General features: G+C 36.8%; 1 long non-coding RNA gene across 1 annotated transcript; it reads right to left on the bottom strand.

Moving 5' to 3' along the window:
* Positions 1 to 6,684: 6,684 nt before the first annotated feature.
* On the bottom strand, positions 6,685 to 11,612 carry LOC116420743. The gene is made up of 3 exons (XR_004231163.1): positions 11,506 to 11,612; positions 8,666 to 8,742; positions 6,685 to 7,157 (listed from the first exon to the last, which is right to left on the bottom strand). It is a non-coding gene; the product is annotated as an uncharacterized LOC116420743 (long non-coding RNA).
* Positions 11,613 to 12,756: the final 1,144 nt, after the last annotated feature.

Genomic DNA, 12,756 nt, shown 5'->3' with positions numbered 1-12,756 from the left:
GGGGCAGACTCTAATGGAGTTTTATCAAGATAATTCACTGGTTATGGCAAACACTCTTTTTCAACAATCTAAGAGATGATTCTATTGTTGTTTAGTCATTTCAGTCATGTTCAACTCTTCATGACCCCATATGGCATTTTCTTGGCAAACATGCTAGAGTGCTTTGCCATTTCCTTCTCCAGCTCATTTTACATATGATGAAACTGAGGCGAACAGGATTAAGTGGGCTCAGGGTCCAACAGGGTCTGGAAAGAATACTAAAAAGCAGAGACATCACTTTGCTGACAAAGATCCATCCAGTCAAAGCAATGGTTTTTCTAATAGTAACATTTTCCTGTGAGAATTGGACTATATGGAAAGCTGAGTGCCCCAGAATCAAGGCTTTAGAATTATAGTGCTGGAGAATTATGGATTTTTGACAGTCCCTTGGACAGCAAGGTGATTAAAGACTAAAGCTAGAACAAGTATTTTAACTACATAATAAGAATACAGGACTTGTTGGAAAAGACTGATGCTGGGAAATATTGAAGATAATAAGAAAAGGGAATGACAGAGGATGAAATGATTAGATAATGTCATGGAAGCAACAAACATGAATTTGAACAGACTTTGAGAGATAGTGGAAAATAGAAGGGCTTGCTATACTATGGGTCACAAAGAGTCATACAAGACTGAATGAACGAACAACACCTGTAGCCATAGCTGTGTAGATGACACTGGGAAAATTCCCTGACCTTCCAGAATTTCTACCTTCTGCCTCCCAGATTACTTTATGGCTATGGCAGAAATCTCTCCCTCCCTCCCCCCCCGCCCCCCGCCCCATTAAGCATGATCTATGCTCCATTGCAGAAAATAATGAGCAAGACCTCTCCTTTTCCTCCCCTCACCTTTTTGCTTTGGGAGAGTCAGATGAACAGACATGGATACGTTATGATTATTATATTATCTTTCCCTGCAAACCCATCCTTCTTCCAAACCTCTCTCCTACTGTTGAGGGAAATGCCAAGTTTTTTGTCATCTAGGTTTCAAAACCATAGGGTTGCCTCTGAGTCCTTACTCCATCACCCAACACATTCAATCATTTTCCAAATCTTATTTTTCTAACTAATACCACATCTGTCAATCAGTTCCCTTCTTTTTACTTATGTAGCCACTAGTATAATTCATGCTTTCATGATATGATTGGATTATTGAAATCTTATTAATTAAGTCTCCCTGATTCAAGTGACTTCCACTCCAATTCTTTTAGCTTCCAAAGTGTAGGTCCAATCACATAATTTCCTTGCAGAGTGAACTTTAGTAACTCCCTCCCTATCAATTCTATGATTATATATTCTCTCATCTTTATCTCTTCCGTCTTTAATTTATATTCTTACATATCTAACATATGTAACTATTAACATAATAGTAAATGTAAATTATTTATCAATAAATACAGACACATATTTAGTGTGTGCTAATTATTTTTTCCAATAGGAGTGCATGATCAAAAAGGTTTGGAGGCCACTATATATCTTGTTCCCCAAGGTATAATTCTTTGAATGCAAGTCAAAAGCCACAAAACTGCATGACTGAAAACAAATATAAAATTCCCTTTCATTCCATTTAAGGGAATGCATTGTACTTGACAAAAATGACATGACTGTGCCATGTGCAGTGGGACATACACTTTGATTCATCTTTGTACTGAGCTGACCTCACTCTTTTGCCAGCTTTGTGGGTTAAGAAGCTATAATTTGAAGCTCTGGAAGTTCATTGACCTGTACCAGGACTCCAGGGCCCCAGGTCCTATTGGCAAATACTTTCAGCTTCAGCATTGCCATCTATTTTGCCCCCATTAAATCAAGAGCAAGCAGAGATTCTCCAAGTGGAAATAGATACTCCAGTACAATAAAAGCTATTTTCCTTTGCTCACTTAAGAAAGAAATGGGGAAAGTCAATTTTGAAATCAAAGAGGAAGTTTAGCTGAACTTTCATGTGTTATGGAGTGAATGGTTCTGCACAGGATCAGAGTTGTGGGGGTGTAGGGCAAGCCCTGACCCCTAAGGTACTCCTTCTGGTGCATCATTGTGCTCTGGGACAGAATGCCATTCCTAGAGAGTGATCAGAACAACACGCTTTGTTCCTATGGGCAGATTTTGTGTTTTGCTTATTGTGTGGGCCCTAAATGCTTGCTGATCAATGGGCCACTGTCTGGCAACTACTAGTTGACCAGAAAGGACCTGGGCAAAGTTGGCCTGAGAAAACAAGGTTTTGCTAAGAACATGAAAGTGAGCTTCCCTTTCGGAATGTGGACCAGCCTGTTCTCAGGCATGTCTGAAGAATCCAGTATTCTGCTTGGCCAAACAAACAATTGTTGGAGGCTTTCTTCTTTCTGATCTAATTCCTCTATTTACCCCACCACCCCAACCCCATTGATCTCTCCAAAAAGCAATGGAAATGAGAGAGTAGGTAGACTGCTCTCAAATTACTGATCTGTAGACCTTGACTATATATACAAAGTGCCCAGAAGAGAGGGAACAAAAGTAATCAGGATAGTCTGGAAAAGAGCTATACTTTTTTTGATTTTCAACCTTAAATACAAATTGTCCCCTTAATAGCACCAACATAAGAGATGGTAGTGAATCAAGGAAATAGAAAGAGCATAGGTAAGCTTAAAGCACCACCCCAGCATGCTTTGGAGGCATTTAAAAAGTAGCAAGAAGTAAGTTAGATCCTCAGCATTCTCTCACCCTGATTATGCCTTCACTCCAAAAGTCCTGAGTCTCTACCATCTCATGAAATACCAGATTCCTTCACTCCTGGCTTCATTTTTCATTTTCTGGATGTCTTTATTTCCTCCTTCTCCATTCTCCATTCAGTGCCCTTTTTTTGTACAATCTTCCCCTATTAAAATGGAGATTCTCTGAGGAAAGGGACTGTTTTTTGGTTTATATTTTTATTCCCAGTGCTAAGTCATATCTCTCTCTCTCTCTCTCTCTCTCTCTCTCTCTCTCTCTCTCTCTCGTCTCAGAAGTTATAATAGGGCATCTGATATATCATTTTCTTTCCTCCCAGTATCAGCTAGACTTAGCAGTCACAAACTGCTTCTCAGCTTAGACTGTGTCTGGAGAGGAAGCCTGGGGGGAAAAGGAACTTTTTAAATTAAAATGTCAGCTTCAGTAATTCTTTTCTTCTACAAAGTGTACAATGTAGATCAGTACAAATCTCAAAGTCAGTTGATTGTGCATCTTGAATAATTATGACTTCCATTTGAACCAGTCAATTCAACAAACATTTGTTAAGAACATAACATTTGTAGGGCAATGAGAATATGAATATCAAGATGAAATAATCTTTATCCTCAAGGAACTTATCTTCTACTGAAGAGATACAGAGTTTGCAAAAATAAACACAGGACAAAAATTGAGGAGGTAAAGAGCTCTTATACCTGGAGTGACCAGAGTAGTCTTTCCAAAGGACTCTCAATAAGCTATGTCTTGATTCTGAGTGATGCTGACAAAAAGAAAGCACATTTCAGGTATGAGAAAATTGCTTGTGAAAATACTTGGATATGGGATTAGAAGTAAGTTCAAGGAAGAGCTTAATAGTTTGGCTGGAATGTAGAGATCATGAAAGGAAGAAGGAATCAAGTTTAGAAAGATAGATAGAAGCCAGACTATGAAAGGTCTGATATGCCAACTTGAGAAGTTTGCATTTTATATTAGTGGATGTAGCTTTTGAGTGAAGAGTAACAAATCCAGATCTGTACATTAGGAAGATTACCTCAGCAGCTGTATAGAATGTAGACTGGAAAGGGCAGAGGCTGGAGGCGTGAAATCCAATGATGAAGCTATTGCAATGTTCCAGGCAAACAGTGATGAGAGCCTAAACTATTGCAATATATGTGACAGAATCGGGTACATCCAAGAGATGCAGAAATGGGATCAGCAAGACAAAAACTGATTGGTTAAATAAAGCAGTGTTACAAAACTTCTTCTGAAAATATACAGCATTTTTTAGGCTAAGAAAATAATGTAAATGATGATGGCTATCCATGAGAATTGGCAGGGTATAGAGGTAAGACAAAGGAATGGGCCGCTGAAGGTGGATGACAATTGAATTTCTTCATTTTAGGGTCAAGAAATTAAAGGGGGAAAGTGAGATCAACCAATCAGTCCTGAAGGAAAGAAAGCATACAATGACTAGAAGTTGTGGTGCTGACAAAGATAGCTTTGGGAATAGTGGAGCAGAAACAGAAATTGAGGGGAGGAAATTGAGATCAAAGAAGGTAATTTCAAAATTCAAAATTCTGGAGGCAACAGTTATGAATGATGATGAGAGCTAAATGATGACTAGCCCTACCAATGATTGAAGTAGAATAAAGTTTTAGGTCATGGAAATTAAGGAAGTTGATGAATTGAGAGGTTGTCTTGTTTAAGAGAAATCCCAGAGTATGAAAGCAAGTTTTGAATTGGGCAGAAAGTCTATGAGTCAACCCCTGAACTTCTTTGGAAAAGAGAGAGACAAACTTAGAAGTTGTCAGGTGTATCATCTGTAACAAGTATCTGGAACAGGTGGTATGCATGGGTGAGTGAAATTCAAAGGAGAAGAGATTGCTAAATGATGGTGGCAAATGTGGCACTGGGGAGCAAGAGACAGTCAATTCATCCTGGTCCTGTGTAGGTGCTCAGCATGACAAGCTAAACTGAAGATAGCCAATGATGTACCATCTTCAGGAGAGAGACAAGATTCTGTGAGTAAAGAAAGATAAAAGAGTATGAAAAGTAGAGGATAAGAATAAAGGAAATATCCTAAGGATTGAGTAGGCTTTTTGAAATGACACTGGAAAGGAAGAGTCCAGGATGAAAGGAGTAGAGAAAAATTGTTTTGAGGTAGATGGAAATGAGAATATGAAGAGAGGGAGCAAGGGAAGATATTCCTCTTCCGAGGTAATTCTTTTTTTTTAAAGCTTTTTATTTTCAAAACACATGCATAGTTTTCACCATTCACCCTTGCAAAACCTTGTGTTCCAAATTTTTTTCTCCTTCCCTTTCTCCTACCCTCTCCCTTAGGTGCCAAGTAATCTAATATATGTTAAATATGTGCAATACTTCTATACATATTTACATAATGATCATGCTGAACAAAAAAATCAGATCAAAAAGGGGAAAAATGAGAAAGAAAATAAAATGCAAGCAAACAGCAAAAATAGTGAAAATACTATGTTGTGATCCAAACTCAGTCCCCACAGTCCTCTCTCTAGGTGCAGATGGCTCTCTCCATCACAAAATCATTGGAAATGGCCCAAATAACCTCACTGTTGAAAAGAGCCATGTCCATAAGAACTAATCGTCATATTATCTTGTTGTTGCTGTATACAAGGTTCACTTAACTTAGCATCAGTTTGTGCAAGTCTCTCAAGTCCTTTCTGAATCCATCTTGCTGATTATTTCTTATAGAACAATAATGCTCCATAATATTCATATACCAGGTAAAGTGCCAGGTAGTTGGGGCTTCTACCTCCCAAGGTTTTGTGATGATGATGGATGGCATTAGTATGGAGTTCCATCTCTAAACACTGGGGAACCAGCATTGGCAATGGTGGAGAGTTTAGTAGATTGTCTTAGTTTCTTAAGGGCTACACTAAACTCACACATGGTATGAGCTCAGTAATTACAGCTCAAGATGACTGGTTATAAGATACATCCATATGACATCCCATTTGTCTAACACACAATTAGCTCTGTGTGAGGTCCAACATCCAAAGATCCCTGATCTTGATTATCTCTGCAATCAAGACTGCAATCATTATAGTCTGAGACTCTAAATCAAGTGGTATAAGACCTTCGAGACCTCACAGAATTGAATTGTGGTACTGGAGAAGACTTTTGATCGACCCTGGACAGCAAGGAGATCAGTCAATACTTGGTGAAATTAATACTTTGGCCACATAATGAGATTATGAGACTCACTGGAAAAGCCCCAATGTTGAATGTAAAAAGAAAAGGAGACACCAAAGGATGAGATGGATAAATAGTATCATGGAAACAAATGAACTTGGACAGACTTAGTAGAGGATAGAAGATCTTGAGGGCTATGGTCCATGGGGTCATGAAGAGTTGGACATAACTGAACAACAACAAATTTACTGACTATATAGAGCAAGGACAAAAGTTCCACAAACTAAGGACAGTAGTCCCCTGTATATGTGAGGGAAGTAGAAGACCCTTACCCAAAATGACGACTCAGAGATCACTCAGTAAAAAGCAGAAAGGTTGTTTATTAAAACCTCCAGAGGATGAGCCGTCCCATCTTATCTCATGATAAGAAAGAGAAAACTCGTGGTAGGAGGGCTAAAGACGTAGTAAAGATACATAGCTTTTATACAAGAAATTACATCACAAGTAAGAGAGCATTGAGAAGGGGAGAGGAAGGCATCTAATTGGGTGTTGCTATTTGGAGAGATTGGAATGGAAGGTTTCTGTTTCCCCAAAATCACCTGATTTCTAGGAAGCAGAAAATCAGGCCTTCAGGCTTAGTCAAGCAGATAGTGGTCAAACTAATAGAGTACATATTGATAAATGTCAAATACTGATAAATGTCATCAGCTCAGGTTAAATAAATATGTTTATAGCTGGCCAATGCTCAAGTAAATATGGGCCTGCACATATTATGCAAGTCATAGGGGAAACACAGAAATAATGAAAATAAAATACAGAAAAAGAATTCATACATTTCTGTAAGTTCTTCACCTTATCTCTCTATTCCACATATATAGATACTTGATACCTAGAGATAATGGTTTCAGACATTACACACATCCTAAACTTGGGTAGTGCTCTCTCCTTCACTCACCCTTGAGGCAGAAAATATTGAAACATACATTTGGGGAATATAGTTTACTGAAGCATAACTCTTGCCAATGGGAATCCTTTTCTGCCTTTGCAAAGTACTCATCAAGTTCACTCTGTGCCAACTGGGCATAGCATAGCTGATGGACAAGTTTCTCCCAACAATAGCTTAGCTGCCAGGATGATTCACAATGGGCTGAATCAAGGAGATTCCTCCTCATGAATTCAGCTACTACTGCCATTCAGTTAGGGGACCTTTGATGGCATTTCCAACATTCTGAAGCTCATGAAACCAAATCCACTTCATCTTTGATACTTATTCACCTATTATCAGGAAAGAATAAACACAAAGAAATAAAAGAAACAGAAATGTCAGATATTCATAATCACAGCAATGGCCAAGGGAGGAGTTCTTCCACCTGGAAGCTCACTGCCAACAGTTCTATTCACTTGAAGACAGCCAGAGAGAGATTATAAACTCAAACCATTTATATACATATTCATTTCTGATTCAGCAACAAATTAAAAGACTTTATCAACACTTTATATATTGTCTTCCTTCCAGCTTTATCTATATTTTATTTTTGAAGTGATTTGGTTTAGTTGCATCTCACACCCAGCATTTTTGAAGATTCGTTTTCCATTTTCTCCTTCACTGCTTTTTGTTATTTATGAAGCTTTACTATATTCCTACTGGGCTTTTTTGGTGGGATGCTTCTCTGAGTATGTACAAGCTTCTAGTTGCCTTTTTTGTTAAGGTGTTTACAAGAGATTCTATTTGGATTCCTTTATCATCACTCATGTGAGAGCTGGGCTCCTAAGCAACCATTCACAGGGTTGTCTTAACAAGAAGTGCTACTTTTTAAAAAATATTCTGTTTATACTATTACTCCCCTGCACATACCAAACACTCCAGATACACTGAATTACTTGTGACTCTACTTCTGTGCCTTGGATCAAGTTATATCCTATATGTAGAAAGTGTATCTTCCCTTTGTTCACTCTTTGAATTCCTGCTGTTTTTCAGTCATGTCAGGCTCTTCTGTTCACCACTATCATCCAAAAAGAAAACTGAGGCAGAGTGAGTTTAAATGACTGACTCAGAGTTACAGAGCTAGAAAATATTTGAAGGTAGATTTGAACTCGGATCATCCAGTGCTCTATCCATTGTTCAATAATAAGAAATGACATTAAAGTAAATTGTCTCTGTGATCCCTTCCAATTCAGGGTCTGTTATACTGTGACTAGATGTTCTCTAACAACTTTTATTGCTCTAATATTTGGTGACTCTCTACAATTTTGTGATTTATGGATATAAGAGTAGCTTTTATCCCTTCAGCAGTCTTAAAATGTCTCAAGCAAGGAGACAGATATGCCTGAAATATTTCATGTTCTCTATCCATCAAGGAAGAACAGATGTTCTTGGACTTGACACAAAGGGTGAGGAATCATTTGGAAAATATGAAATATTTACCCAATAGATCATTAATATTCTTGATCTTCAATTCTAAATACAGGCTTAACTCATTCTATTGGGAGTTTATCCAACAGCAGAACTGCATATTGGAGTCAAGGATTTTATTGAATAAAATATTTGCCAATATACCATTAATATTCTTGATTTTCAGTTCTAAATGCAGGCTTAACTCATTCTATTGGGAGTTTGTCCAATAGCAGAACTGCATATTGGAGTCAAGGATTTTATTCAATAAAAAGAAAATTTGTGCAAATAGATTGTACAGTAATCATGGAAACAACTTCATTTTCTAAGATTCAATGAACTCACTTATCACGAGCTACTATGTAGATTATAGGAAAGATAATTCTCTCACCGCATGTCATTGTCAGACTTGATTGATGTGAGCACTGGTTTTGCTGAATTGCTTCCTCCTTCCCCCTTTTTAAAAATCTTTATTCCAAGTAAAAGAAGTAGAGGACAATGAATACATTTGTAAATGAAGGTGATCCAACAACAAAAAGGTAATAACAAATTATATTTTTTATTTTTATTTTTTTTATTTTTTTTATTTTTTTATTTTTACCAATTTATTTTCACAAATTTATTGTCACCAATAAGAGTTTCTGTAAATTTTTTTTATACATATAGATATTTTATTAATTAATTAATTAATTTTTATCTCTTTGGGTAGAGACCTAGTAGTGATATTGCTAGGTACAAGAGTATATGTGTGGTTTCGTAGCCTTTTGGGTAGAATTCCAAATTACTTTTCAGAATGTTTGAATCCCGTTTCCAACTTCAACAATAAGGCATATTGTCACCAATATTTTCATCAAAAGTGCTTGAAACGTCTCAATTTCATTGAATAGTCACTTTTCCTCCTCAAGGTTTATACTCAGTTTTACTGAATAGCTTATTTTTGATTGTAATATGACCTCCTTTATTCTTCATAATACTTTCAAAGCTTTGCAGTCTTTTACGGTAGAAAATTCTAAGTCTTGTCCTATCCTGATTATGACTCCACAATTCTTTTTTTTTTTTTTTTAAATTTAATAGCCTTTTATTTACAGGATATATACATGGGTAACTTTACAGCATTAACAACTGCCAAACCTCTTGTTCCAATTTTTCACCTCTTACCCCCACCCTCTCCCTAAATGGCAGGATGACAGTAGATGTTAAATATATTAAATATAACTTAGATACATAATAAGTATACATGACCAAAACATTATTTTGCTGTACAAAAAGAATCAGACTCTGAATTATTGTACAATTAGCTTGTGAAGGAAATCAAAAATGCAGGTGTGCATAAATATAGGGATTGGGAATTCAATGTAATGGTTTTTAGTCATCTCCCAGAGTTCTTTTTCTGGGTATAGCTAGTTCAGTTCATTACTGCTCCATTAGAAATGATTTGGTTGATCTCGTTGCTGAGGATGGCCTGATCCATCAGAACTGGTCATCATCTAGTATTGTTGTTGAAGTATATAATGATCTCCTGGTCCTGCTCATTTCACTCAGCATCAGTTCGTGTAAGTCTCTCCAGGCCTTTCTGAAATCGTCCTATTGGTCATTTCTTACAGAACAGTAATATTCCATAATTTTCATATACCACAATTTATTCAGCCATTCTCCAACTGATGGACATCCATTCAGTTTCCAGTTTCTAGCCACTACAAAAAGGGCTGCCACAAACATTTGTGCACTTACAGGTCCCTTTCCCTTCTTTATAATCTCTTTGGGATATAATCCCAGTAGTAACACTGCTGGATCAAAGGGTATGCACAGTTGATAACTTTTGAGCATAGTTCCAAACTACTCTCCAAAATGGTTGGATTCGTTCACAACTCCACCAACAATGAATCAATGTCCCAGTTTTCCCACATCCCTCCAACAATCATCATTATTTTTCCTGTCACCTTAGCCAATCTGACAGGTGTAGTGGTATCTTAGAGTTGTCTTAATTTGCATTTCTCTGATTAATAATGACTTGGAGCATCTTTTCATATGACTAGAAATAGTTTCAATTTCTTCATCTGAGAATTGTCTGTTCATATCCTTTGACCATTTTTCAATTGGAGAATGGCTTGATTTTTTATAAATTAGAGTTAATTTCTATATATTTTGGAAATGAGGCCTTTATCAGAACCTTTGACTGTAAAAATATTTTCCCAGTTTATTGCTTCCTTCTAATCTTGTCTGCATTAGTTTTGTTTGTACAAAACTTTTCAGTTTGGTATAATCGAAATTTTCTATTTTGTGATCAGTAATGATCTCTAGTTCTGCTTTGGTCATAAAGACCTTCCCTTCCACAGGTCTGAGAGGTAAACTATCCTATGTTCTCTAATTTATTAATAATTTCATTCTTTATGCCTAGGTCATAAACCCATTTTGACCTTATCTTGGTGTACGGCGTTAGTATGGATCAATGCCTAGTTCTGCCATATTAGTTTCCAATTTTCCCAGCAATTTTTATCAAACAGTAAGTTCTTATCCAAAAGCTGGGATCTTTTGGGTTTGTCAAAGACTAGGTTGCTATATTTGTTGACTGTTTTATCCCTTTGAACCCAATCTATTCCACTGATCAACTAATCTATTCTTAGCAATACAAATAGTTTTGGTAACTGCTGCTCTATAATATAATTTTAGATCTGGTACAGCTAAGCCACCATCATTTGATTTTTTTTCATTAATTCCTTGAAATTTTGACCTTTTTGTTTTTCCATATGAACTTTGTTGTTATTTTTTCTAGGTCATTAAAATAGTTTTTTGGGAGTCTGATTGGTATAGTGCTAAATAAATAGATTAGTTTAGGTAATATTGTCATCTTTATTATATTTGCTCGCCCTATCCAAGAGCATTTGATTTAGGTCTACTGTAAAGAAAACCAGGTCCAGCGTAGGGTGGGTCTGCTTTTGATGGAAGAGAGAAGTTATTAAATAGAAACCTCCAAGTGGATGTCCACTTATCTGGAATTTTACAGAGGCATTATTTTCATTTATGACTCAGGTTCCACAGCCTCTGCAGTCCGATCTCATGCTCAGATTTTGTGATTCTGAACTACTCCTAACCATGTCAAGCCCAAGATGTAATCAAAGTAGGGGGCTTCCTGAAAGAGTGTACCATTAGCCTCATGTAATCTAAAATATCCCCTGCATTTGACAAGTCAAATCCGAAAGCAGATGGATAGAAGCTAATTATAGGACTGACCTTAAGGGAAATTGTAGATCAGGTGAAATTTGTCTTCAGCATCCCCTCCATCGAAGCAACTTCCATTTGAGAAGCTATTAGGGAATTAGGGAGATTCATCTTCATGAGTTCAAAGTCAATGTCAAGTACTTACTATCTGTATGACTCTGGCAAAGTCACTTTACCCTGCTTGCCTCAGTTTCTCATCTGTAAAAATGAGCTGGAGAAGGAAATAGCACACCATTTTTGTATATTAGCCAAGAAAATCTCAAAACTGGGTCAGAAAGACATGACTGAACAACAACAATCTCATAGAGTTGCTATAAAGAGAAAATAAGATACATGTTAAGTTTAAAGCTGATCTAGAGGAACAGAAAAAAAAAAGAGAAAACTGATGCTGGTTTTAAATAGAAGCACCAGAGGGCACTCTCACCATTCTGAAAGAGCAGAAGTCTTTGTAATACCTAAAAATATTTGCATTTTGGAGATTGTTTTATCTTGATTTTTTTTAAATCTAGACATATTTTTAAACTATCTTAAAAAAAAACTATTCTTTAGTTTTTTTTAAAGTATCCATCTTTTTGAGCTCTCCTAGTTTAGCTTTTTGACCAGCTGAGATGCAGATGTTTGTTTAGGAGCAGACTCTAGTTGAGCATGTACTATATAAATGTGCTAATTCCACATCTTGGCTGATCATACTGAATCCAACAGGGCTTGATTATTTGTTGCTGCAGACAATACATGTGGTTCCTATTTCCAGCAGACTAAATCTGTAAGCTTATAGAAAGATGAAAGAGAAAAATGTGTATGGAACTGGGGGGTTGAAAAATAGAAGAGAGAAGGGGGGAGAGGAGTGGTTAAGTAAAAACTATCTCCATTGGGTTAACAGCTATAATCCCTACTACCTGGAAGCTGAGTTTGACAAATCTCTTGAGTTTGGGAAGTCTTGAGACAAACAGACATATGCACTAAGTTTAGAATTGATAAAATGAGCTGCTGATAGCCTGTAGCCATGGAGCTACTTAACAGGACACAAACCTGTTTAGGTCAAAAGTAGAATAAGTAGGTAAAGCTTTCCTGCATGTGTGGGACACTGACCTTTACCCAAATTAAAATCAGAGACCCTCAAGTTAAAAACAAAACATATTTATTAGAATCTCTATCCCGACAAGGTGTCCTCAGTAGAGCAGAGCAAAACACAAGGTGCAAACACAGGATTATATAGACCCTAACCCAGAAGCCCTCATATCCCTTTCTGACTTTTCTCCCATT

Source organism: Sarcophilus harrisii, chromosome 1 (genome assembly GCF_902635505.1).
Source record: "Sarcophilus harrisii chromosome 1, mSarHar1.11, whole genome shotgun sequence".
NCBI lineage: Eukaryota > Metazoa > Chordata > Mammalia > Dasyuromorphia > Dasyuridae > Sarcophilus > Sarcophilus harrisii.
This window is presented reverse-complemented; position numbering and strand designations above follow the sequence as displayed.